Source organism: Gorilla gorilla, chromosome 4 (assembly GCF_029281585.2).
Source record: "Gorilla gorilla gorilla isolate KB3781 chromosome 4, NHGRI_mGorGor1-v2.1_pri, whole genome shotgun sequence".
Classification (NCBI taxonomy): domain Eukaryota; kingdom Metazoa; phylum Chordata; class Mammalia; order Primates; family Hominidae; genus Gorilla; species Gorilla gorilla.
Window position 1 is genome coordinate 34,098,465 of NC_073228.2, and position 27,538 is coordinate 34,126,002.

General features: G+C 50.2%; 1 protein-coding gene across 5 annotated transcripts in view; it reads left to right on the forward strand.

The window, feature by feature from the left end:
• Positions 1 to 481: 481 nt before the first annotated feature.
• CUEDC1 (CUE domain containing 1) overlaps positions 482 to 27,538 on the forward strand; it is a 94,208-nt gene continuing 67,151 nt past the window's right edge. The window contains exon 1 of one of the 5 annotated variants that reach the window (XM_031011429.3): positions 482 to 722. The gene's annotated coding sequence lies outside the window, so the exon portion shown is untranslated. The remainder of the gene's footprint in view (positions 723 to 27,538) is intronic. The other 4 variants (XR_008679734.2, XR_008679735.2, XM_031011431.3 and 1 more) reach the window with 4 other exon arrangements.

Consider the following 27,538-nt stretch of genomic DNA (forward strand, 5'->3'; position numbering starts at 1 on the left):
GCATTTGATTTGGTTTCCTTTCCGGGGCCCTAATTCCAGGGAGCTGCCCCTCCTCCACACCTGTGTCCCAAGCCCCAGCTGTGCGTCCTCACCCTGGGTTCCTGGCACTGACCTGGAACCTGTCGGACAGCCCTGCTCTTAGCTCCCCGCGGAGTCTCGGAGGTCTCAGGTCTCCTCCGCCCACCCTCTCCGCAGCTGGGAGGGGCAGGATGCCCCGCACCCCGCTCTGCGCGGGAGGTCGAGGCGCCCCGCTCACGCCCTCCTGCCCGCAAGCTAGGGAGTCACTGCGGCCGGGGAGGGAGGTACACGGAGGGCATTTTTCCAGCCTTCACCGGGTGCTCCCCTCTCCACCCCCGGCAACCATGTAGGTTTCCGGACCCCCAGGTCCGCTTCCCTCCTCTCTGGAAAGGGGTCGGCCATAGGGAAAGGGCCCGGGGGCGCCGCAGCCGGGCCCCCGCCCCGCCCCGCCCGCAGCCCCGCTCCTCCCCGCGCGGCCCCACTTGTGGCCCTGCCGGCAGCCGCGCAGGGACAGCTGCATTTCTCGCCGCCCGCCGCTAGGAAGCCGGCCTCGCCTCACTTTCTCCGCCTCCCCGCGCCCCAGCCGCGCCGCCGCCGCCGAGCCTGGCCCCGCCGCCGCCGCTGCGGATTGCAGCCCCTCCCCCGCCCGGCCCGCGGCCCAGCCCCTGCGGCCCGCGCGGAGCGGACGCGCGTGGCGCTGCCCGGTAAGACCCCCGCGCTCCCGCTGCTCCCGCCCGGCCCCGGGCGCGGTCCTCGCCGGCGCCCCGCGCGCAATCCCGGCCGCGGCCGCGGCCCCGGCCCAGCGGCCCCACCTTGTCGGGACCCGTTGCCCAGGCGCCGCCGGGAGGGCCGGGCCGTCGCGAGTTTGATTCCCGGGGCTGTCGGCGCGGCTCCCCGGGAGCTCCGCGTGCGGCAGGTCCCCGCCCGCCCTTCCTTCCCGAGCCCCCACCTCATCCCCGGCCCCGGGCGCGGGGGGCGTGCGGGCATCTGGGGGGCCGGGAGCGGGGAGCGCGATTAGACCGAGGGGCGCGGGCCAGCGCCGCAGGGAAGGGAGACGAGGCCTCCCAGAGCCGGCTTCGCCCGAGTCCCCTCTCCCGCCGCTCCCCCTTTTGTGTGGGCGCCCTTCCCCGCAGTACCCGGGCCTGGGGGCGCAGGCTGGGCGGCGACGGCAGGCGGGGGCGCCTGCTGGGAGCCGAGCGCCTTTCAGGGGGAGGGGAGCTTCGCTTCCTGCCCCCCGCCGATGTCACAGGTCGGCTCAGCCTTTTTTGGTCCCTCCCGGTCCCCTGGGAGCTGTATCTCCCGTCAGCTCGGCCAGGGAAAGTTGGGAATGCGCTGTCCCCGCCCCTGCTCCCCCGCCCCGCCGGCTCCTGTGCCCCAGGCTCTGAGCTCCAAGGGGGGCTGGTGTCAGCGTTTATTCATTCCTCCCTCTTCCTTTTCTCGGTCGCGTGGTCGCCTTACACCCAGCACTGCCCAGCCCATTTCTTTTCCCCTTAAAAAAAGTTTTAGCTCTAAGAAACGTACACTGAAATTAAATTCCTGAGAAGGAATGTGTTTTAAGGGGAGGGAGGGTTTAGATTTTCCTTTTTTTGGTGGAGTAGTGGAGTAGAAGATGAGGGGACTCCCTGGGAGTTTAGAAACAAGATGCCCTGGAGACAATAGAGGATACAAGAAGACCATCCACCGTACTCCCCACCTGATCCGCAGTCAACGTCTTGTAGCGAGAGGAATGAGCCTTCCCTGGGTGATCCCGCAGCACCTGAGCCACCTGGCCCAGGAGAAAGGACTCAGGGAGATGTAATGGGCCTTTCACCCCTTTTCTTTATAGCCAGCTGTGCCTGAAGGAGGTGAGGGACCCCAGGAATTCTCTCATGGAGGAAGTCATCTCACCATGTGGTTGGGCCCCTGCTGGATCAAGTGTGAAGCTGGGTCCTCTCTGTTGTTGGGGGACAGTGCCACTGGTACCTCAATTTGAATATGGTGCCATCTCTGGGATGGAGAGGTGCTGCTGGGAGAAACCTGGCTTGGGTCTCCAGGAAGCTGGAGCGTGTGCAGCAGGGCTGGGTGTGAAACCCGCTGTCCACTTTCTGCAGCTGGAAGGGCCAGGACAAGGGAAACAGGATACTGCTACCGACCTGGGCACATCCTTGAATAGAAGAGAGACCCTGGACAGCGAGGATGGCCCAGGGATGTTGATATGACTAGGGCTGTGTCCCCAGCTCCTGGGCCAGGCCAACTAGGGCCAGAGGTTGGAGTCATGGGCCCCTTTGAGAATCTGGTGAAAGCTCTAACTCCTCTCCTTCCAAAATGCATGTGTGTAGGGAGACACTTGTATTCAACACCAGATGGTTAATATACCCCCTTGGAACTAGGACCTCCATTGAGACCTCTGCCCTAGAGTTACTGGTCTGACCTGGGCCATCAGAACAGTTGTCACCTTTTTGGCTGGTCAGTGAATAATCCCAGGGTTCAAAGAGCAGACTGCTTCTAAGGTCTTTTCTTATGACCTCCCTGTGCAACTTTGGGCTTGTGGCCATGGAGACCTGGAGTGTCTGGACAGATCCCAGCTCCCTACAGCTAGCTAGAGGATGGGGGCAGATGAGGTGGCCCTTTTCCAGGGGCTCATTTTGCTGTCTGTGTGGTGGGAAGGCCCTGGGCACTGGACTAGGCCCACTGGTCTATTGAATTAGAGGTAAATAAAGGGATTTGGGTGGAGGTGGATATTCTGGTGTTTCAGCTGGGTGTGAGATCCAGGCCTTTAAGAGCTCTAGCTTGTTCTTGGGGAAATGGGGTTGAGGTGCTTTAGTAGAGAGTGTTAAGTGTGAAAGACGACTCTTAAGGAGGTCTTGGGGCAGAATTGTCCAAGGCTATGATCTGGGTATTGTCGGTTCCTTAGATCCCTTTGGACTCTTGAAGGCAAGTGGGGGCCAGAGGGCTGCTGTCACTATCCCCAGTGCAGCCTCAGGCCAGAGGAGGCCTGGCCTGCCTTTTGTTTCTTGGCTCACTGGGTCCTGGGCTGCTGCATAGGTGTTTGTGGCATCTACACTTGCTAGGGATCTGGAAGAGCTTTAGGACGATCTGCCATTTGTGACTTCTCTACCTTGGGACTGAGAAGACTTCCTTAGGCTCAAGTCCCCCACAGAGGGCTGTAGGGGATTTTTCTTTGTTTAACTAGAGAGCACAGTGTTTGGCATATGGCAGCACTCACACTGGTATTCTTCCTTTAGAGCTTCCTACATTTGCTCTGGTAATAAGCAGCAGAGGCAGGAGTATTCTAGAGCCTTGGGCACAGGAAGCTGGGTGTCTGACAGGGGTCACCTCTGACTATCCAAGGTGAGCTGGAGGAGGTGGTGCTTCTGTGTCGCTGGCTCTTGCACTTACAGGAAGCAAGAGCTATAAAGGGCATTGGAGGCCGGATGCGGTGGCTCATGCCTGTAATCCCACCACTTTGGGAGGCTGAGGGGGGTGGATCACCTGAGGTCAGGAGTTTAAGACTAGCCTGGCCAACATGGTGAAACCCCGTCTCTACTAAAAATACAAAAATTTGCTGGGCGTGGTGGCGTGTGCCTGTAATCCCAGCTACTCAGGAGACTGAGGCAGGAGAATTGCTTGAACCTGGGAGGTGGAGGTTGCAGTGAGCCAAAGTTGTGCCATTGCACTCCAACCTGGATGACAAGAGCAAAACTTTGTCTCCAAAAAAAAATACATAAATAAATAAATAAAATAAAATAAAATAAAATAAAATAAAATAAAATGAAGGGCATTGGAGACCCTAAAGCGCTGTGGTCCAGTGGTCCTTGACTTGGGAATTGGAAGTGTCTTGGTGGCATGCAAAGGTCCTTGTTGCAGTGACTGAGGATTCACCTTCCCCAGTGGCCATGACTTCTCAGTCATGCTGTGGCCCTGGCTACCATGGGTTGGTGAGTTCAGGATGCTAGCTGTGTTGGCTCACTCAGTGTTTCTCTGATCCCCTTGGCTTCCAGGCTCCCAGAACCTCTGATGTGTCAGCGCATTATCACAGACTCTTGACGATGCAGCTAAATGTCTTATCTTTAAAGCAGGTCATAAATGATAAATGTGATAACAGTCCTTGTAAACATAAACTCCCTTCTTATAAATGTGACCATTTCATTTCCATTGTGGCAGCACCAAGGGTCTTTGAGGAATTCTTGGTAAGATAAAAATGTTTAGGCTGGGCGTGGTGGCTCCTGCCTGTAATCCCAGCACTTTGGGAGGCTGAGGCGGGTGGATCACCTGAGGTCAGGAGTTCGAGACCAGCCTGGCCAACATGGTGAAACCTGTCTCTACTAAAAATACAAAAAATTAGCTGGGCATGGTGGTGCGTACCTGTAACCCCAGCTACTTGGGAGGCTGAGGCAGGAGAATCATTTGAACTTGGGAGGCGGAGGTTGCAGTGAGCTGAGATTGCACCACTGGACTCTAGCCTGGACAACAAAGTGAGACTCTGTCTCAAAAAAAAAAAAAGTTCCAACTCCACTGGCCTAACTTCCACCCCCAGGAAGCAACTGAGTTATTTTGTGCACATTTTCATCATAGCTTAGTTGTTTAGAGTGTAAGATCTGAAGTTAGGCATCTCCAGGTAGACTCCCAGCTCTCCATCTTACTCTAAGACTTTGTAAGTGCCAGAGTTTCCTATATTTAGAAAGAGTTAAAAGAGATCTCATGTGTATGCCAGACAAAGAGGAAGTGTTCATTACATCGAAGCTATTATTATTATTGCCATTTCTGCACAGCGGTACACAAATTCTGAGGCTCATTATTAAGGAAAATCTTTGGTAAAAACTGTAGAGGCTGAGGGTGGATTTTGGAAGAGTGGGAGGGGGTGGGGTGAGGCTCTTGAATGATGAGCAGAGAGGACCGCACAGTGGAGGCGGGGGTGGGGAGACTGAAATGTCATGGGTGACAGCTAAGCATATTTGGGGGCAGAATGACTCAGCATCTGTAGCCCTGCTGTGGAACCAACTCTTTTTCCTTTTCTTTGGAGAATTTGCCCTGTAAGCTGGGGGAGGGGTGAGGAGGCATAACCAGTGAGAAGGGTTGAATGGCATAAAGTTAATACTAACATTGGTCCAGAGGAACAGGGCAGAGTTCCCTGGAGGAAGGGAACCTAGTGAGGAGATGGGGCAGGCCCAATAGGCAGTCAAGAGTGCAAGCTCACAGGGTGCAGTGGCTCACGCCTGTAATCCCAGCACTTTGGGAGGCCGAGGCGGGCGGATCACCTGAGGTCAGGAGTTCGAGACCAGCCTGGCCAACATGGTGAAACCCTGTCTCTACTAAAAATACAAAAATTAGCCGGGCATGGTGGTGGGCGCCTGTAATCTCAGCTACCCAGGAGGCTGAGGCAGGAGAATAGCTTGAACCCAGGAGGCGGAGATTTCAGTGAGCCGAGATCACAGCGTTACACTCCAGCCTGGGCGACAGAGCGAGACTCTGTCTCAAAATAAATAAATAAATAAATAAATAAATAAATAAATAAATAAATAAAATAAAAAAGAGGCTGGACACGGTGGCTCATATCTGTAATCCTAGCACTTTAGCAGGCTGAGGCAGGCAGATTGCCTGAGCTCAGGAGTTCAAGACCAACCTGGGCAACACGGTGAAACCCCCGTCTCTACTAAAGTACAAAAAAATTATCCAGGTTTGGCGGCAGGCGCCTGTAGTCCCAGCTACTTGGGAAGCTGAGGCAGGAGAATCGCTTGAACCCAGGAGGCAGAAGTTGCAGTGAGCCGAGATCGCGCCACTACACTCCAGCCTGGGTGACAGAGTGAGACTCTGTCTCAAAAACGAAAAGAGTGGAAGCTGTGGGGGCCAAGGGTTTCTGTGAAGGAATAGGCTTGGGAAATAATCATTGCAGCATTCACAGAGGGGTCGGACCCTTTCCAAGTACTTCACATGGATTAGCTTGTTGAATCCTCACAGGACCTATGAGATATTATACCAATTTTTCAGGTGAAGAAATAGAGACATAAGAGACATCAAGAGTTTAAATAACTTGCCCAAGATCACATGGCTAGAAAGTGGCAGAGCCAGGATTTGAATTCAGGAAGTCTGGCTGCAGGCCCACACCCTTAGAGAAACTGTCAGGGCTGGGTGTGGTAGTTCATGCCTGTAATCCTAGCACTTTGAGAGACTGAGGTTGGCAGATCACTTGAGCTCAAGAGTTCTAAACCAGCCTGGGCAACATGGTGAAACCTCATCTCTACAAAAATTAGCTAGGCGTGGTGGCATGTATCTGTAGTCCCAGCTACTCAGGAGGCTTAGGTGGGAGGATCGCTTGAGCCTGGGAGGCCGAGGTTGCAGTGAGCTGAAATTGCACCACTGCACTCCAGCCTGGGTGTCAGAGCCAGACCCTACCTCAAAAAAAAAAAAAAAAAAAAAAAAAATGTATGTCAGAGACACCCCTACTGAGCTCGGGGGTGGTCGTGGTGGGGGAGGGTGGAGCTGTGGGGGTTGTGGGATTTGTGTCCTGCTTGAAGGGCTGCCAGTGCAATGTCCAGGCATCGTTGGAACATGCCTGGAGGGTTCAGCTTAACAGAGTCTGCTGAGAACCACTGGCCAAGTGCCAGATACTCTGCTGGGGCCCATCCTGGAGCACAAAGGTCATCAAGCCATGGCCCCTGCCTTCAAGATGCCTCCTGTCTAGTAAGGGAGACAAACATGTTAGCCTGGAATTTCAGTTTCTGTGGCAAGTGCTGCGATAAGACAAAGCACTGAGGAAGGGGGCACTTTGCCAGCCAGAAGAGGAGTTGGGGCAGGGAAGGCTTCCTGGAGGAGGGGCCGCTTGAGCTGAGTGAGGACAAGATAAAGTGGCTGCTGCCTCCTGGGCTTTTGATCTGGCATGGGAGCACATTGTTCTCCCCCTTGGTGAACTCTGAGTAGAGCTAAGTAGCGGTGTGGGTTTCAGAGAAGGGTCAGGTTTTCTGGATTCTGTAGCACCCTTGCCAGGGTGAGGCAGGAACTGGGCAGTGTGGTCAGCTTTCCTGATGCCTTTGTGGTTTTTAATAGCTGAGAAACACTGCCACCTCTTGTAATGCCTGCAGTGAACATGGTGAAGAAGACATAAAAGTCCCTTAAGAGTCATTGCTCAGAACACAGTGATTCACTCTTGTCTCTCTGCACTTAGAACCAGAGGCAAATGAATTTAAACTACAGAGGGAGGATTCAAGTAAGGTATAAGGAAGACATTCCAGATAGGATGTGAGATGTAAGAAAAGTGACTCATAGGCACAGAGGGGAATGGCCTCCCCTGAAGGTCTTCAGAAATGGGAACAAGTTTCATTTGTCTTTGTGGTTTAAGAGGTTTCGTCTGGAGACAGGAAGATGAAGTAGAGGCCCCTAGAGGTCCATGTCAGCTCGGTGATCGGAGGATAAAAGGAGCTGGAATTTTTGAGCTAGAAGATTACTTAAATCTGGCCTAACCCCTCCTTTGACTGTTGGAGTGATTGAAGAATGCCGATAACACTGAGCAGCTCATCCATTAATGAGTGAGCCAAGGCACAAACAGAGTCTGCCCAACAGCTGGGACCCTGGCCCGCAATGTTCCTGGTCAGCGTCACCCGGGGGTGCTCACTGGGAGGGACCTACAGCTCTCGGGGATGGAGTCCAAGCCTTGTGAGGAGAGCTCAGGAAACCTGGAAGTAGTGGAGCATTTGTCTTGGTATTGGAATACAGAAAGCATCAGCCCCCATACACACAGTGTTTCTGAGAATGGCACTCTCAGTTGGAGCTAGTGCGTTATCTCCTAGATGCACCTAGAAGAGTTTTAGGCATATATATGAGGCTCTCAGTAAACTTTGTTGGATGAATGAGTAAATAACAGATAATCCAAGACTTAATTTCTCTTTGACCATACCCTTGTTGGGCCAGTGCACTTAACCCTCCTTATTCTGTTTTGCTTAAGCTGACAGTAGGCTTTTTTTCGTAATACTGCCTAGCCACAAAGAAAGGTGCCCACAAGTATGCTGGGGGCAAGGGTAAGAAAAGAAAACACAGTTTAGGATCCTTCTCAACATTTATACTTCTTTGAAGGATCATCAAGGCCTGACATTATGTTCAGTCATAATGGCTTTTGCTTTTTTTCTTTTTTATTGTTCCAAGCACAAAAGTGTTTTTATTTTTTATTATTTATTTATTTATGAGACAGGGTCTTGCTCTTTCACCCAGGCTGGAGTGCAGTGTGGTGTGATCTCAGCTCACTGCAACCTCTGCCTCCCAGTTTCAAACGATTCTTGTGTCTCAGCCTCCCGAGAAGCTGGGATTACAGACATACGCCATCACAAACAGCTAATTTTTTTGTGCTTTTAGTAAAGATGGGGTTTCACCATGTCGGCCTGGCTGGTCTCGAACTCCTGAGCTCAAGAGATCCACTCGCCTTAGCCTCCCAAAGTACTGGGATTACAGGCGTGAGCCACCGTGCCTGGCCCGAGCACAAAAGTAAAACGCTTCATTTTTCAAATTTACGAAAAACATGTAGTATAACAGTCTCAGCCACATTAGAGCAAGATGGTTACAGGGATCTCAGAAGAGAACAAAGCTTGCTCTTGGAAGATAATCTGATTAAGAGTGAACCAAATATGAACGGATGCTGGACAATGAGTTTAAAAATAATACCGGGTGGTGAACTTTAGCTCACGGGGTGAACTGAAATAGACTTGTGCAAATAAGAGAGAAGTAGCAGCAGCAAACACGATGGCAAGAACTTTTGCTTCCTCCTCTAATCCCATGATTCCCTATTCATTAAGAAAGTATTTGATGTTAGGAGGGCACTGCAAAGCTTTTTTTTTTCTCGTGGTGACCAGCAAGCTGGATTTGGAGCTCTGTTAAGGGGAAGCCTCTCTGTGGTCATGTAGGGTGATCAGGCTCCTGAAATGATTTCACTTTGCTCTGGTCTGAGATTAGTTTCGGTTTCAGGCTGTACCCACAGCTGCGAGAGAGCTAGTGAGCTCCAGGGAGGGTCAGCTGGGGGAGTTTCACCACTGGCTGTGTCAGCCGATGGCAAGGTGTGTGAACAGGGAACTCCTGTGCTGAGCAGAGAGAGGAAGAAGATGCGTCCGAGATGGAGTTGGGGAAGGCAGCACTTGCGTGTTTGTGTGTCCAGAGACCGGGCTGGTGATGATGAGCAGGAGGGAGCGTATGAAGATATCAGATGTGCAAAGGACAAAACCCCCACCCAATTACAGGACCACTGAGCCTCGGGCTAGGGAAGTCTTAAAACAGATTGCCTGGGCCGGGTGGATTTTCCCTGAGCAGGTGTACACCTGAAAGGAAAGCAAGTGTGAGCATGCCACAGAGTCAACATACATCTTGTACTGGCATTCTTAAGATCAGCCTCTACGGTGCAGCATTTTCTTGCATATGAGTTTCCTTTTAAAAAAAAAAAAGTCAAATTAAAGTTTGAGAACTGAAAGTTGCGAACTTGCAGACCTTTGCCTGTTGGTGGATCCTCTGAGAACTTCAAGCTGTCATTTTTCCTGAGACGGCTTGAGGCCAGTCTGGTTGGTTCACAGGGCATCATTACCCTAGAAAATCAGCAGTTTTCCTCCCCTGACTGGTTCTGGGTGAGGCATACACAGATGTTTCCTTCCCTCAGCAGTACTAGAGCATCATTACATTTTATTTCTCAAAGTTATAAATTCATTTTATTTTGAAAAGAGAGAATCACTGAATTTTACGGCTGGAAAGGATTCTGAAGACTGCTTGCTTGGTTGGCTCCTGGAGGAATCTGAGGTTGTGGGTCGTTAAGTGCTTTGAAATGACCAATGGTATGTAATTAAGAATACTGAATCAGAATGCCTGTGCTTCATCCCAGCCTCTGCTACTTGCTGCTGTGTTCTTGGGGCAAGTTACTCAATCTCTCTGAGTCTTAGTTTCCTGATCCATACAGTGGGAGTAATAATATTACCAAATGGTTTTTTGGTGTTTTTTAATTTTTTTTATTTTTGAGGTGGAGTCTTGCTCTGTCACCCACAGCCTCCACCCGCCCGGGTTCAAGTAATTCTCCTGTCTCAGCCTCCTGAGTAGCTGGGATTACAGGCGCCCTCCATTACCCCATGCCCAGCTAATTTTTGTATTTTTAGTAGAGACAGTGTTTCACCATGTTGGCCAGGCTGGTCTCGAACTCCTGACCTCAACTGATCCGCCCACCTCAGCCTCCCAAAGTGCTGGGATTATAGGTATGAGCCACCACGCCCGGCCAAAATATTACATAATGATTGTTAATTACTACCAAATACTTATTAAGCCCCTAGCACAATGTTTTGCATATTGTAAGTCCTCATTAAATGTTAGCTGCTGCTGTTATTGTTATTATTTTCATTTTGTGAAATCACACAGCTACTTAGTGGTAAAGCCAGGGCTACAATGTTAAATTCTTTTTATTCCAATTCTTTTCAGCATGGCCATAAGGAGATTTCACCACAGTCTGGAAATATGGGAAAACCTTTACGAAAATGTTTATGCGGATGTCTTCTCATGAATGTTCATAATACAGCTAGAAGAAATGGGCTTAACCTATTTATTAGATATAGTTAGACTTTGGGCATGGGGGCATATGTCTACCAAAGAATTTGTTTCCACAAATATTATTTACTAGTGTTTAAAGGTTTCCTGAATGCTAGATTGGTTGCCTCTGCTGGAAGATTGGGGTGTTTTTAGATGTTTTCATTGAAGAGTTCTTCTCAAGTTGGAAACATCCATTTCAATGAGTTGTGGTGGCAAAGCAGGCTTTTGTGTGTAATGGAAATATTTCTGTAGCCTGGCTGCCATTTATCAAGGGTGAAGACAGTGCAGATGTTTTGAAAAAATATATGGGCTTGGCAGAAGTCCATGTGTCTTAGGCCATGCCTACACAAATCCATTCCCAAATGATCTGTACTGACCTTTCGCAAATCGATGACAGCCTCGGAGCCTCCCAAGGGAGCCGTTTTTGTCTGAAACATTGTTGAGGCCAGTGTGACCCCTGGCCTTGCATGGTCCTTGACACCTTTGATGGGGCGACACCCTCTCCCTAAGGCAGCTTTGGTGTGTTTTCGTGGAATATGAAGACGAATGGAAATGAATTTTGTTTGGTGAATCTTGAAAGATTCCTGGAGATACTGTCGCTCTGTAGAGATTGAAATCTGTTTCTGATGCTGATCCGTGGGAATTCTCAAATCTCCATGCCTGAAGGAGACAGTGTGTTAAAGTGTGAAATGTGTGAGTGTGCAAAGGAGTTGATGACTGGAGTTCCAGTCTTAGCTCTGCCATGTGTGGGCTGTGTCATTCTGAGCAGGTCACTTAGTTTGTTAATTTATAGTTTTCTTGAGGCTAATCTATTATTATACTCCACAACAACACACGGCTATTGACTACATATGTTAAATAGAGCTGGTAAGAATAATCTCTGTGGCACAAGATTCTTGTAATAGTCTAATAATAGCTAATGACCAGGCGCAGTGGCTCACGCCTGTAATCCCAGCACTTTGGGAGGCCAAGGCAGGTGGATCCCCTGAGGTCAGGAGTTTGAGACCAGCCTGGCCAACATGGTGAAAACCCGTCTCTACTAAAATTACAAAAATTAGCCTGGCATGGTGGTGGGCACCTGTGATCCCAGCTACTCAGGAGGCTGAAGCAGGAGAATCACTTGAACCTGGGAGGTGGAGGTTGCAGTGAGATCATGCCACTGTACTCCAGCCTGGGCGACAGAGCGAGAGTCTGTCTCAAAATAAATAAATAAATAAATAAATAATAGGCCGGGCACGGTGGCTCATGCCTGTAATCCCAGCACTTTGGGAGGCCAAGGCGGGCAGATCACCTGAGGTCGGGAGTTCGAGACCAGCCTGACCAATATGGAGAAACCCTGTCTCTACTAAAAATACAAAATTAGCCGGGCGTGGTGGCGCATGCCTGTAATCCCAGCTACTCAGGAGGCTGAGGCAGGAGAATCGCTTGAACCTGGGAGGCGGAGGTTGCAGTGAGCCGAGATCGCACCATTGCACTCCAGCCCGGGCAACAAGAGCGAAGCTCCGTCTCAAAAAAAAAAAAAAAAAAAAAAAAAAAAAAAAAAATATATATATATATATATATATAAATAAATGAATAATAACTAACATTTATTGCATGCTTACTGCATATGCCAGTAAGCTTTCTAAGCATCTTGGGAATATTAGTTTATGTAATCAATCCTAGATGAGACAGTAGTATCATCACTTTATGCAGGAGGAGACCGAGGCACAGAGAGGTTAAGTTAACTTGCGTAAGGTCACACTGCTAGTTAGCTGAGGAGGCAGGATCTGAGCTCCAAAGCCAGGAGGCTGAGTCCATAGATGTATTTACAAAAGTGCTTTATAACATTGTAGCGTTAGGATTCTTATTCTTTGACTGTTACTGTTCTTGTTTGACAATCCCAGGGAGGGATAAACTGAGCCTAGAGGTAGATTAAGTGTACAGATCACAGTCTTGGAAAGAATGAGGGATGGAATATATGAGAGTTTTTTTTGGAGTTCTGGGGAAACAGCTGTTTCTAAGTGTGGGGCAGAGCTGAGGAGATCTGGCAGAGATAGAGAAGGATTTCTTTTGGGTGGATTTTTACTATCTGCTTTGAGGGTTGCATGTATGTGGATTTAAGAGCCATGTGACTCTTTCCCCTCCTATCCCATTTTATGTGGGAACTTATCTTTAAATTCCAACTCACCTCTCCCCCTGGCAGCCTTAGAAACTTAGAAAACTGCCATGGATGGTGAATTCTTGAGACATGAAAGGAAAGGTGAAGGGTGGGGTTCTTAGTGGAATTTCTTCCTTGTGGTAGCATTTCTATTAAATGCATATGGGGAATGAGCCACAGCGTGGCTTATGTTTGGTGGAGAGAGGGATGGGAACTCGGGTGACTTCCCTTTTTCTCATGAGCTGATTTAATAAGAGAATGAATCATCCTATGAGCTTTAATTCTGGAAAAGAAAGAAAGGAGAGGCAAATGAGTGAGATGGCATTTGACTGAAGCCAGAAGCCTTCCATGTCAGTCTCCTAGGGCGGGCACTAGGCTGGCACCCAGGGCCTTGGCGGTTCGTGCTAGTGGTGAGTTCCCTCCAGGGGCTTTGGGAAGGGCTCCCAGCTTCCAGTCACTGCCACTGTCACCATCAGCCCTCTCATCCTGGTAAGGCTCTGGAACCTAAGGCCTTGAAGGGAAATGAATAGGGAGGCATGTCGTTAAAAATAGACTACTGGTAAAATTCACATATAGCAGTGATCATTTTTGTTTTTGTTTTGTTTTGAGACAGAGTCTCACTCTGTCACCCAGGCTGGAGTGCAGTGGCGCGATCTCGGCTCACTGCAAGCTCCGCCTCCCGGGTTCATGCCATTCTCCTGCCTCAGCCTCCCGAGTAGCTGGGACTACAGGCACCTGCCACCACGCCTGGCTAATTTTTTTTATTTTTAGTAGAGACGGGGTTTCACCGTGTTAGCCAGGATGATCTCGATCTCCTGACCTCGTGATCCACCCGCCTCGGCCTCCCAAAGTGCTGGGATTACAGGCGTGAGCCACAGCACCCGGCAGCAGTGATTATGTTGAAGACATTAACATAAAAATCCATCTCATAAAACTAGACAATTTGGCCGGGTGTGGTGGCTCACGCCTGTAATACCAGCACTTTGGGAGGCCAAGGCGGGTGGATCACCTGAGGTCAGGAGTTCAAGACCAGCCTGGCCAACATGGTGAAAGCCCATCTCTAGTAACAATACAAAAATTAGCTGGGTGTGGTGGTGCATGCTTGTAGTGTCAGCTACTTGGGAGGCTGAGGCAGGAGAATCACTTGAACCCAGGAGGCGGAGGTTGCAGTGAGCTGAGAGCACACCACTGTACTCCAGCCTGGGCGACAGAGCAAGACTCTGTCTCAAAAAACAAATCAAACCAAACAAACAAATGAAAAAAACTAGACAATTCAAAAATAGTTTTTGACCTACAGGGATGTGAGTGGGCCATTCGCACCCCATGAAGGTGGCAGGTGTCCTCTCTGTGCTAATGGCTGACCTCCTGGAACATCTTAGGAAAAGTCCTGTTCTCTTTCAGGACTTCAGATGTGAGCACTCCCAGCCCAGCCAGCCCCACCTGCCAGCTGCTGGGCCCTTCTCTGAGTTTGCCGGGAGGCCGGGAGCACATCCTTTTCTAAGCCACTCTTTGTGGCCTTTCTGTGGATCACTGACCTTAATTTGGATTCTGAGCCGAGTCTGGGGTCCCCAGGGAAGTATAAAGGCTGCCACCGAAGAAGGGGTTGCATGAGAACTCCTTCAGACCAGCCCTGCCCCCCAAGCTCAATTCAGGAACATGAATAGGGTGGTCTTATTTTCGGACTCTGGCTTCTCCACACACATTTCCCAAAGGCTTGCTTTTTTAGACAATGTCCCTCTGTCCCCATTCACCTCGTTTTCCTTCCTGGCCCGAGCCATCAGCAGTGGCTACTGTTAATAGTTCCCATTTGTAAGAGGACTTGCTCCATGTCAAACGTGCTACTTATGTAATTTAGTTTAGTCCTTATACTGACCCTAGGAGCCAGCGATTATTGTCTTTTTGGATGTGGGAACTGAGGCTGAGGGTTAAGTAACCTGGCCAAGTAACACACCCACTCACTTGGTGAGGTGTTTATTTGGTTTTGGTTTTAACCTTTTACTGTGAAAAATGTCAAACATCTACAAAAGTAGACAGGTTAGTATAGTAACTTCCCTTTGCTGTTATGGAGAAGCCCTGGCTCCAGTTCCTCTGTGGCATACAGCAGACACCTTTGGGTGAATTAGAAGAAGGTGCTCTCCCTCTAGGTCACACAACTTGGTAGGCAGAATGTAGGCTGGATTTGAGCTCCATTTGCCCCTTCGGATGGGCGCGTTGTAGTGAATAGCCTGCATAACTGTATATGGCAACCCTGTCTACCTAACTTCTTATCTAGCTTTTGGCATAAAGAAAGGAGACTATACCCAGACACCAGTTCCTGACAGAATAATGACTTCTCTGCTCAGTCCTCTGCTATGTGGGATAGGGGGAGAAAAGCTCAGTCATGGGGGACTTTTCCAGTTAAAATGAAACAGGGAGATGATTCCCAGAGGAGACATTTCTGCTGCAGAGGAGGGTGGGGAAGATGAGCGGTGTCTTTTGCTGCTTCTGTTTTCCATCGGCCACCTGCTCTCTTGATGACTCCTCCTTGATGCCTTCTCCCGTGTGTCTGTGCCCAGAGCAAGGGAAGCACTTGTCTACAGCCACACGGCTGGCAGGAGTAGAGTTGGTAGAGCCTTGGGTGTGAAAGCCTGGTGTGAACTCACTCTTGGCTGCCACCCTCCTGGAGTCACTAGGACAAGCTGTCTTTGCCTCCTGGCAGCTTAGCTTCTCTGGGGCTCAGGTTAGCCAGGGGCTGCGTGGGAGTTCTGCTTTGCACCTGTAGAACTGTTTCTTTTAGTCCCAAGTGGGGCTTATGAGTCACCAGATAGGGTGCTTCCTAAGGGTAGTTATTGTATTTTTTAAAAAACTACTGTGCCCTTGATTATACCCATGACAGCACCTGGCACTGTTGCTCCAGAAATATTTGTTAAACAGATGAATGTTAAACAAATGAATGCAGCATCCTGCTGAAGGGCCCAGGCTGAAAAATTCCTGTGCTTTAGTCAGGAGAGGCTGGATTATGCTGCAGGAATAATCAAATCCTGACATCCCAGGGGCTTGACACCATCTAGGTTTATTTTTTGCTCATGGAAAGTCTTGTAGGTCAGGCAGTGCACCTCAATCTGTAGCCACATCATCTGGAATATAGGGCCTTCAAGGTTACTGCGGGAGGGGAGGAGAGAGACGGAGGAAACTGACACCTGTTACTTCCATTCACATTGTCCAGAGCTGGTCACATGGGGCCGACCTCACTGCAAGGAAGGCTGGCAAATGTAGAGGAGAGAAGAGCTGTCTTTGCCGATCTAAAGGAGAGGATTTTGAATTTCTTGTTTCCAGCTTCAGTCCATTGGAGTGCCTCTGGCTGAATCGCTTACTGTGCCACCATTTTTTTTTTTTTTAAACACTGACAGAAATGGAATACCTGCCACTTCCTTTAATCCAGGGAAGGAGGCATGGGATGGCACTGAAGAAGAGTCACATGGCAGGGTTTTTAACGGCTCCTTTATTACATGTTGACTATATGATGTTGATTTAGTCACCTCTAGAGCCTCTTTCCTCATCTGTACAGGGAGGATAGTGATGCCAGCTTGTCTCTCAGTTCAGACTCTACTGAAGGCAAGTAACAGAAACCAGCTCGAGCTATTTGAAGCCATAGGGGAATTGAAGACTCAAAGGAGGAAGTGCCTGGTCTCCCAAGTGCCGGGTGTGTGTGGGGGTGTGGTGGGGGTGGCCGACGCAGCTGTTCTCAGTGAGTCTGCATGGTGCACCTGCAGGACGCCGCTGCTGCTGTGGGATGTGCAACAGGTGGTATGGCCCCTCAGCTCCCAAATACACCCATCCACTTTCCAGTAACCCTTAGTTACTGAATGGTGTCTGAACCTTGATGTGAACTCCTGAGGAGAGAGTCTGATGGGCTCGTGTGGATCAGCTATCTACCACTGGGCCAGTCAGCTGGGGCCAGGAGGGCATGATCACGCAGCACCGGGGGTAGGAGCTTTCCCCTGTGAATGGGAGTAGAGGCGGTCCTCACAGGAGGGATATGAGCTGGCCAGACATCTCCAAAAGCTGTTCAGGTCAGGCGAAATGGTTCACGCCTGTAATGTCAGCACTCTGGGGGGCCAAGGTGGGAGGATCACTTGAGGTCAGGAGTTCGAGACCAGCCTGGGCAACATAGTGAGACCCCCCCCCCATCTCTACACATAATTTGAAAAATTAGCTGGGCGTGGTGGTGTGTGCCTGTAGTCCCAGCTACTTGGGAGGCCGAGGTGGGAGGATCACCTGAGCCCAGGAGTTCAAGGCTGCGGTGAGCCGGGATTGTTCCACTGCACTCCAGTCTTCACCCAGACTGAGATCTCGTCTCAAAAAAATAAAAAGCTAGACCGGGCGTGGTGGCTCATGCCTGCAATCCCAGCACTTTGGGGGGCCAAGGTGGGCAGATCACTTGAGGTCAGGAGTTCAAGATCAGCCTGGCCAACAAGGTGAAAGCCCGTCTCTACTAAAATACAAAAATTAGCCAGGCGTGGGGTCACACTCCTGTAGTCCCAGCTAGTCCGGAGGCTGAGGCAGGAGAATCGCTTGAACCCAGAAGGTGGAGGTTGCAGTGAGCCAGGATCATGCCACTGCACTCCTGCTTGGGTGACAGAGTGAGACTCCTTCTCAAAAAAAAAAAAAAAAAAAAAAGGCCGGGCACAGTGGCTCGTGTCTGTAATCCCAGCATTTTGGGAGGCTGAGGCAGGCAGATCACCTGAGGTCAGAAGTTCGAGACCAGCCTGACCAACATGGAAAAACCCCATCTCTACTAAAAATATAAAATTAGCCGGGCGTGGTGGCACATGCCTGTAATCCCATCTACTCAGGAGGCTGAGGCAGGAGAATTGCTCGAACCCGGGAGGCAGAGGTTGCGCTGAGCTGAGATAGCGCCACTGCACTCCAGCCTGTGCAACAAGAGCAAAACTCTGTCTTAAAAATAAATAAATAAATAAATAAATAATAAATAAATAAAATTAAAAAATAAAATAACAAGCTGTTGTCCATGTTTAGCTGGTTCAGGGTTGCTGAGCTGGCTGGGTAATGTCTGTAAGAACACTGAGAACTATCAGGTATTGCATACGTGTGCTCTGGTATGGTGGTGCCAGCTCTCTCATTAGGAATCATGGAGATTGTACTGCCCTAAAGGGGCATGGGAAGGATTATAACGCTGTGAGGGAGAATTTAAAAGTCTTGGTGGAGGCAGGCGAGCTGTTTGTTGGAAGGCCATGGAGCAGGGATGGGAGGGAGTGGTCAGGGCCGGGGCCAGCACAGGGCATTGCTGGGGTTAAGCTAGGTTTATAGGGTGTTAGGCCATGACATCATAAACCAGAGAGTAAACGTGTATTTATCACCTGTGTAAATACAGATGCTTCTACACTTGAAACTGTGTAATGGAGAAAGGATGTTAGGCCGGATATGGCACTTTGGTCCCTAGACCAAAATCCTTGTCCCCAGACTGTCTCAACTGGCTGTGTGCCTGTGACTCTGGGCTTGAGGATCCTGTGTGTGCAGCCTGTGTCCATATAGCGTGGGAGTTAAGGCCTGAAGACTGGGATTAGGCAGCTGGCTTTGAGTCTTGTTCTTCACTCTCTGTGTGACTTAGGCAGATTATAACAAATTTTTTATTACAATTATTTTATTTTATTTTTTGGCTTCTCATGCTTATTTCCTACCTAGGCAGAATTTTAGATTTATTTTTTAGTTTTTCTTGAGACAAGGTCTCTCTCTGTCGTCCCGGCTGGAGTGCAGTAGCACCATCACAGCTCACTGCAGCCTGGATCCCCTGGGCTCAAGGGGTTTTCCCACCTCAGCTTCCTTGAGTAGCTGGGACTACAGGCACTCACCACCATGCCTGACTAGTTTTAAAAATTATTTGTAGAGATAGGGTCTTGCTATGTTGCCCAGGCTGGTGATCCTACCAATCTCCTAAAGTGTTGAGATTATAGGCAGGAGCCACTGTGCCCAGCCTCTAGGCAGATTTTTTTCTTTTTCTGTTTTTTTTTTTTTTTGAGACAGGGTCTCACTTTGTCACCCAGGCTGGAGTGCAGTGGCACAGTCTCGGCTTACTGCAACCTAGACCTCCCACGTTCAAGCATCCTCCTGCCTCAGCCTCCTGAGTAGCTGGGACTACCGGTGCATGCTGCCACATCTCACTGATTTTTGTATTTTTTGTAGAGATGAGATTTCACCATGTTTCCCAGGCTGGTCTTGAACCCCTGGGCTCAAGTGATCCTCCCAACTTGGCTTCCCAAAGTGTTAGGATGACAGGTGTGAGCCACCGCGCCAGGCCTCTCGGCAGATTTCTAAACCTCCCTGAGTTTTAGTTTCCTCATTTGTGAAATGAGGATATCCATAGTACCTGCTTTGTGTGGTTACTGTGAGGATCACATGAAATGAATGTGCAATCAAATGTTAACTAATATTATTAATAGAAGCTGAGGCCAGGCTGATTCCAGGGAACCATGGCAGGGTGCCCAGGCCCTTTAAGAGTAAGAATGAGGGCTGGGTGCGGTGGCTCACACCTGTAATCCCAGCACTTTGGGAGGCCGAGGTGGGCAGATCACGAGGTCAAAAGATGGAGACCATCCTGGCCAACATGGTGAAACCCTGTCTCTACTAAAAATACAAAAATTAGCTGGACGTGGTGGTGTGTGCCTGTAGTTCCAGCTACTTGGGAGGCTGAGGCAGGAGAATCGCTTGAACCCAGGAGGCGGAGGTTGCAGTGAGCCGAGATCACGCCACTGTACTCCAGCGTGGTGATATAGCGAGACACCGTTTCAAAAAAAAAAAAAAGTGTGAATGAACACGGAGGGCTGTGTGGGGGCGGGATGGGCTGGGGGTGCAGGAAGAAGCCCTGAGAAAGGATAGATAGGAGGCTAGAGGAGCAGTGCGCAGGAGAGTGGAGCTGCTGACAGAGGTGGATCTGAGCCTCACCCGGGTTGCTCAGGTCTTTCTATTAATCCAGTTCTGCCAGCGCAGTAGTGCCATGCTCTGTGGAAACAGCCCTGGAGCCAGCACTGCCTCCTCTCCTCCCGCTGCCCATCTGCATCCCAGCCACTGTCCCTGAGGCCTCAAGATGTGTTGAACCTTAGGGATGAGTCTGCAGAATCCTAGAAGTTGGGTGCCTCCTTCCCTGCCATCCTGGGCTGGGGGCTTGAGAGGCACCTGGTTGTGAGGGCTGGGATTAGAGTGCTTCCATTGCGAAACTGTGGAGCCTGGAGAGTTAAAAAATAAATGAAGAAGCTCTGACCACAGAGCAATTTGAGGGCTGAATTATTTAGAGCCTCTGCTCCCTCTGGCTTCTCCTGGGGAAGGGCCAAAGGAGGAATGTGGAGCCAGGGAGGGCTGAGCTTCCCTGGCCAGGCTTGTGCACTCAGGGGCCCTGGGAGTCCACACTGTCCTGCCATGTCCTCAGCCGCTTTTGTCCTTGGGTCACAAGGCCTCTGTGGTTTCCCGCAGCCCACAGGGCCTGACAGATTCAGGTTGAGGCTGAGAGGAGAGACCCTCCCTTTCCTCTTTGCCCCGCTCTTGGTCTGGCCTCCCCTGATGCTGCTTGGCTCCAGGACATAGCGATAATGAATGACATAAATAAGTCATTCTCATTAGCAGCGGGTGGGTCACTGGCCCAGGAGACAGGACAGCAACAGCGGAGGTGGGTGTGGACAGGGCTGGTCAAGTCCCCTGGTCTTTCTCTCAGGAGCCCCAGAGGGAGGCTTAATCCTCTTTCAGTCTCTCCAGGATTATGTTTTCAGCTTGGGGGACTTGATGAAAATCCATGCTTCCAGCAGTCAAGGGGGCCCAGGAGAGGGGTGCCCGTAGGGTCCCCTAGGAAGGAGTTGGGGTGGGACGGCCAGGCGCTGAGGCTGCTCCAGGCGGGCCTGGCCCGCCAAGGTGGACCGTGGCCATGGCAACCCCTGGCTGCACCCGGGGTAAACACAGGCTTTCAAAGGGGGCCTTGTTTTGTTCCCTGTGGAAGCCTTTCAGTTCCAGCCTGCTGGGGCTTTTCAAACCTCGGGAGGAAAGGGAGGGCAGCGGGGATGGGGCGGGCCTGGCTATGAGGAAATGTCACTCCTGGACCCCCTTCACCCCGGCCCCAGGCATATTTCCTGGAGGCCCCAGTTTCTAAAGCTCCTGCTTCTGGAGAATGAAAAGAAGAGTAAGCACCAGGAATGTGTCCAGTCTCTAGGCAACAGGGTGTGTGTGTGTGTGTCTAATGGGAGGGAAGCTTAAAAAAAAAATCACTGTCACGCTGGTCACTCAGGATGGAAGCCTTCACTGCTCTACACTGATTTCAGCAAGCCAGCCAGGGCTGCCTGAAGCAGATCTTTAAGGATTGCTCATCCTGTTGTCATGGAATATCAAATAAGTAAAATCTCAGAGAAAACACTAAACCATTCATTAAATGTAAGGTAAACACATTGGCAATTTGCATTCTTGTGTATTAGCCAGTGAGTTTTAGTAAGAAAGCTGATCGCGGGCACTTGAATAGCCTTTGCTGCCTTGGGGAGCTTGGTCCCTGGATTCTATCCCCATCATTTTGTCTGTGAGCTTAACCCAAGTATAAAAATGGGGAACGGGCTGGGTGTGGTGGCTCATGCCTGTCATCCCAGCACTTTGGGAGGCTGAGGCAGGTGGATCACCTGAGCTCAGGAGTTCGAGACCAGCCTGAGCAATATGGCGAAACCCTGTCTCTATTAAAAATACAAAAATTAGCCGGGCATGGTGGGGCATGCCTGTAATCCCAGCTACTCGGGAGGCTGAGGCATGAGAATTGTTTGAATCTGGGAGGTAGAGGCTGCAGTGAGCCGAAATCACGCCACTGCATGCCAGCCTGGGCAACAGAGTGAGATTCTGTCTCAAAAAAACAATCGGGAAGGATGGCATGTCTGCCCCTCTAAGTATTCTCTATGTATCTGTTAAGGAATGAGTAGATAACAAATGCACTTCCACTTCTTAAAAAAGATAGGGGTTCATATCCAAATATTGTCTTTCTTTCCTTTTTTTTTTTTTTTTTTTTTTTTTTAGAGAGACAGGGTCTTGCTATATTGCCTAGGCTGGAGTACAGTGTCACAGTAATGGCTCACTATAACCTGGAATTTGTGGGCTCAAGCTATACCCCTGCCTCAGCCTCCCAAGTAGCTGAGACTACAGGTGTGCACCACCATGTCCGGCTATTTTTATTTTTATTTTTGAGACGGAGTCTTGCTCTGTTTCCCAGGCTGGAGTGCAGTGGTGTGATCTTGGCTCACTGCAACCTCCGACTCCTGGGTTCAAGCAATTCTCCTGCCTCAGCCTCCCGAGTAGCTGGGACTATAGGCACATGTCACCACGCCTGGCTAATTTTTGTATTTTTAGTAGAGACCGGCTTTCACCATACTAGCCAGGCTGGTCTTGAATTCCTGACCTCATGATCCTCCTGCCTTGGCCTCCCAAAGTGTTGGGATTACAGGTGTGAGCCACTGCACCTGGCCTTTATTTTTATATTGTAGAGAAGAGGTCTCACTATGTTGCCCAGCCCAGGCTGGTCTCAAACTCCTGGGCTCAAGCAGTCCTCCCACCTTGGGTTTAAATATTCTTTCTTGACACTGCATTCCTCTTTGCCTTGTCTGAAGAGGTGGTGAGCAGGATGGGGAGGGGAGCAGGAGGCAGATATGACTGCATCTGTTAACATTGGGCTGGCCTCTCTCAGCCAGGTCCCCAGATGCTCCTGGGGAGTCTTGAAGGAGGTGTAGGGAGAAAGATCCCAGCCCATAAGTCGGGCTCCAAATAGAGCTGTTCTGGGCCTGTGTTCATTTGTTCTCGAGTCACTGTTGGCCTGGGGAATGCAGCATCCGATCTGGTAGACTAGAGTTTACTGCTGAAGACCCCAGCTTCATGCCTTCCACTCTGGCCAGGAGAGGTGGGGCTGAGGAAGTATGAGTATACCTAGCCCTGCATCCCTGCAACTCAGCAAGCTTTCCCCACAGCTGGCAGAGAGCAGTCTCGTTCCAAGGCTAGATCAGGTGGCTGGGTCCTCCTGGATTCCCATCTCTTCTGTCCCTTCCTCCCTTTGCAAATTCTCCCTTGTCATATGCTGTTGAACTGGGGGAGATGAAAGTGGCTTCTTCATCTGAAATTGGGGTGGAGGGGGGCTCATGAACTTGCCCAGCTTTTTTGATTAGTATAAAATAAGAGGCACTGCATACAGCTTTGTGGAGACAGGGAAAAAGAAGATATGGTTCCTGCTTCTGGAGAGATTTGGTCTAATGGAGGAACCGACCAACACGTTAGAACATCAAGGCTATATAAAGTTACAGACATTGTTGTTTACTTGTAGAATCTTAGACTGGCTAAGAGATCCAAAATGTCCAGAGCAGCTCTGTTCAGTGGTTCTCCCCCTTGCTGCCCGTGAGGCTGTCTGATTCTGCTCGTGCTGGGTGGGGCCCAGGCAGGGGTAAATTTTATACATTGCCCAGGTGTTTCTATTGGGCAGCCAGGGTTGAGGACCATCTATCTAGTGCAGTGGTTCACAAGTGGGGATGATCTGGCCCCCCAGGAGACATTGGCAGTGTTACAACTGGGGGTGATGTTGCTACTGGCATTTGTGGGTAGAGGCCAGGGATGCTGCTAAACATCTTCCAATATACAGGACAGCCCCTTACTCTCTAGCGCAAATGTCAATAGTGCCTAAGGTTGAGAACCCTTGCTCTAGCGCCTGGACCAGACTTTTTTTTTTTTTTAAGACAGAGTTTTGCTCTTGTTGCCCAGGCCAGAGTGCAGTGGCACAATCTCGGCTCACTGCAACCTCTCCCTCCTGGGTTCAAGCAATTCTCCTGCCTCAGCCTCCCAAGTAGCTGGGATTACAGGAGCCTGCCACCACGTGCAGCTAATTTTTGTATTTTTAGTAGAGATGGGGTTTCACCATGTTGGCCAGGCTGATCTGGAACTCCTGACCTCAAATGATCCACCCACCTTGGCCCTCCAACAGACTTTTTTTTTTTTTTTTTGAGACAGAGTCTTGCTCTGTCACCCAGGCTGGAGTGCAGTGGCGTGATCTCTGCTCACTGCAAGCTCTGCCTCCTGGGTTCACACCATTCTCCTGCCTCAGCCTCCCGAGTAACTGGGACTACAGCACCCGCTGCCATGCCCGGCTAATTTTTTTGTATTTTTAGTGGAGACGGGGTTTCACCATGTTAGTCAGGATGGTCTCGATCTCCTGATTTGCCCATCTCGGCCTCCCGAAGTGCTGGGATTACAGGCATGAGCCACCACGCCTGGCCTTTTTTTTTTTTTTTTTGAGACACAGTGTCACTTTGTTGCCTAGGCTGGAGTGCTGTCGCGCGATCTCGGCTCACTGCAACCTCCACCTCCCGGGTTCAAGAGATTCTTGTGCCTCAGCATTCCGAGTAGCTGGGATTACAGGCATGCACCACGACACCCAGCTATTTTGTGTGTGTGTGTGTTTTTAGTGGAGACGGGATTTCACCGTGTTGGCCAGGCTGGTTTCGAACTCCTAACCTCAGGCGATGTGCCTGCCTCGGCCTGCCAAAGTGCTGGGATTACAGGCATGAGCTACCACTTCCAGCCTAGAGATGCGTTTTAAGCAGAATTCTGAGAGAGGGAAGGACACATGTGGGTGAGAGGAGCAGGGTGGGGGCATCGTGTAGGGAAGCAGCACATGGCAGGGTCTGGAGGTGGGAGAATACGATTTGATTTTTGCAAAGGAGAAAGAGGCTCGTGGTTTCACGGGAGTCCTCTGCAATCCAGAGGAGGCTTTTCAGCCGGATCCTCCCTGGATTCGGGATTGTGTCTTACTGAGACACCTTTGGTTGGGACATGAAGTCCCTCTGACTGTGTTCCTTTGTGTATTCCTAACCCTCAGGCCTTTCTTGGCCCTGTGTGAGTAAAGAGAAGGAGATCTGTCAGCCACCATCAACTCGAATACCCAGTCTCACCCTCGGACTGGCTTTCCCTGAGTCCATGCATATGTGAGAGCTTCTGCCCAGGAACTCTCTTTCCCCCCACTGCAGGAACAGCAGTGCCCTTTGACTTAATTAATGCCCTCATGACCCCTTTTTTGCTTATTCCCCACTTCTTTAGAGGAGGGTAAGGAGAAGGCCCCAGCCTGTGCCTCTATGCCCACTTCCTGACAGTGCCCAGCATGTGGCAGTGGCTTCATCCGTGTTTTTGAATGAATGAGCGACTGCCCGGAATGAATGGGAGATCTGGGGTTTTTCCTGCGAATTGTACCTCTCCCTCTTTTTTTGTTTGTTTCTTTTTACTTTCTTTCTTTCTTTTGAGACAGGATGTCACTTAGTCACCCAGGCTGGAGTGTGAACACAGCTCACTGCAGCCTCGACTTCCCAGGCTCAGATGATCCCACACTTCAGCCCCCAAGTAACTGAGATTATAGGTGTGTGCCACCACCTCCAGCTAATTTTTGTAGTTTTTGTAGAGACACTGTTTTGCCATGTTGCCCAGACTGGTCTTGAACTCCTGAGCTCGAGTAATCTGCCTGTCTCAGCTTCCTTAAGTGCTGGGATTACAGACAGGAGCCACCACACCTGGCCAGCCCCTTTAATAAGTCATTCAGTCCTTGTGCCAGAAATGGAACTAGGAGAGACTGAGGTTGGCACTAAGGAAGAAGGTCTTTAGTGTCCTTTAGTGTCAAGAATTTCCAGGGAGTAGAGCAGGTCATTTCTGCCCTCCTGTGTTGGCCACAGCACATCCCTTCCTCCGAGGCTTCCAGCTCTTAGATTTCTCAGCTTTCACGATAGATGTGGATATCTTCTTTTTAAGAAGTAGAAAGTGCTGTCCAAACACACGTGTGTAGTGATTCTCCCAGGCCATCACTGTTGGAGACCCAGCTTCAGTCTGGCTTGAGCAGAACCAAAGAAGTGGGCACAGTTTTCTCAAAATTCTCCCTCCTCTTGCTGTGGTTGTGGGTAGCGTTCCTCGCAATGTTTGCAAATGCTTCTGAGCTGCTTTTCTCTGCCTTCTGTTAAACCCCTGGGACAGAGAGGGCTTTGGTTTCTGACTCAGGATAAAAGGGCCCCTGGGCATCCCAGACTCAGCCTGGAGTTGGGGAAAGGTGTTTGTAAGGGCTACCTTCTGGCCTCCTCACAGCCAGTGCTAACTGGTGAGCCTTTGCTGGAGTCCGACTTGTTTGCCAGGTGGAGTTCACAGCATCAGCCTCGTTGGCTCTGGTCTGCTTGTGCAGTTGGAGACTTGCTACCCAAAGTCAGGTCCCTAGACCAGCAGCGCTGACATCACCTGGTTAGAAATGGAGAATCACGGGCCCCACCTTGAACTTCCTGAATCTATCTACATTTTAACAAGGTCCCCAGTGGTTCGTGTGCACGTTAAAGTCTGAGAAGTGGCCGGGCGCAGTGGTTCACGCCTGTAATCCCAGCACTTTGGGAGGCCGAGGCGGGTGGATCACCTGAGGGCAGGAGTTCGATACCAGCCCGACAAACACGGTGAAACCCTGTCTCTACTAAATACAAAAAAAATTTGCTGGGCGTGGTGGCGCCTGCCTGTAATCCCAGCTACTCGGGAGGCTGAGGCAGGAGAATTGCTTGAACCTGGGAGGCGGAGGTTGCAGTGAGCCAAGATCGCGCCATTGCACTCCAGCCTGGGCAACAAGAGCGGAAACTCCATCTCAAAAAAGAAAAAGAGAGAGAGAGAGACAGACTGAGAAGCGCTGTGCTGGAAGACTTTGGATGCTGCAGGGACACTGGGGACGTGCTGAACCTTGTTTGAGTGTCTTGTATGACCCGTCTTTGCAGTGCTTTAAAACAGTGCTTCTCAAAGTATCTGAGGTGAAGGACAATATGCTCTATTCCTTAGTTCAGGGACCGATGAGCGTGACCAGTCTGAGCCAGTCTGAGAACATCCAGACTGGTCTATACCCTGTTCTAAGAGGGGAGTCCACAGAGCACATGCTTGGATATTGTGCTAAGGTCAGATTGCTAGAAACATTTTAAAATCCTTCCTTCCTTTCTTTTTCTGTACTTATTTGGTAAGGACCCACAACTAACAGTTTGTAGGTGGTCTGTGGACATACTTTTAGTGGCCCTGGTCTAGAGCCCTGTCTTTGGGGTCAGATAGATCCAGGTTTGAATCCTGGCACTGTCACTGACTTGCGGTGTGTTCTTGGGCAGCTGTTTAACCTCTCTGGGGCTTAATTTTGTCATCTCTAAATTGGAGATGATAATGCCCCTGCCTCATAGGGCTGGGGTGAGGATTAAATGAGATAAGTTTGGGTAAAGCTTATCGTTAAGAGCCCAGCACACAGAATTTGGGCTTGATAATATTGGGTGTCAAATGTTGGCAGCAGCATCATTGTCATTGTTTGCTGTCTTGGAGCATCTGGAAATGAGGACAATGGCCTCAGTTAAGGAACACCCTTGTTTTTAGACAGACGGTGGCCTTCAAAACTGTGGCAAATTAGTATGGAATGGAAACTTTTTTCCCTGCCTGCTAATTTCTGATAGTTTGGGGCTGCCGTAATGAATTATTTTTCTCAGTGTGGATCCAAGTAAAACCCAGGATCAGAACTGGGACAATGTTGGAACTTGTTTTTAAGTGATGGAAAGAAGTAATAAACACAGAGTAGGAAATCCTTTAATCCCACAGGACCTGACTCTTAACCCTTTCCCTCCCGCCCCCCACCCCGAGTTTATATCCCGGATACTGTCTCCCAGGCAGGCTGGGTGGACTTTCAGTGCCAGGTACCTCTAATTCTCGAATGCCAGTATATTCTCCCTTTCTGGAGAAACTCAATTGCCCTCTTCGCTATTTCTTGATAGCAGAGGTTGCGTGAAAACGTAGAGGACTCAAATCGGAAGATCTGTGTTCTAGAATGTACTTCAC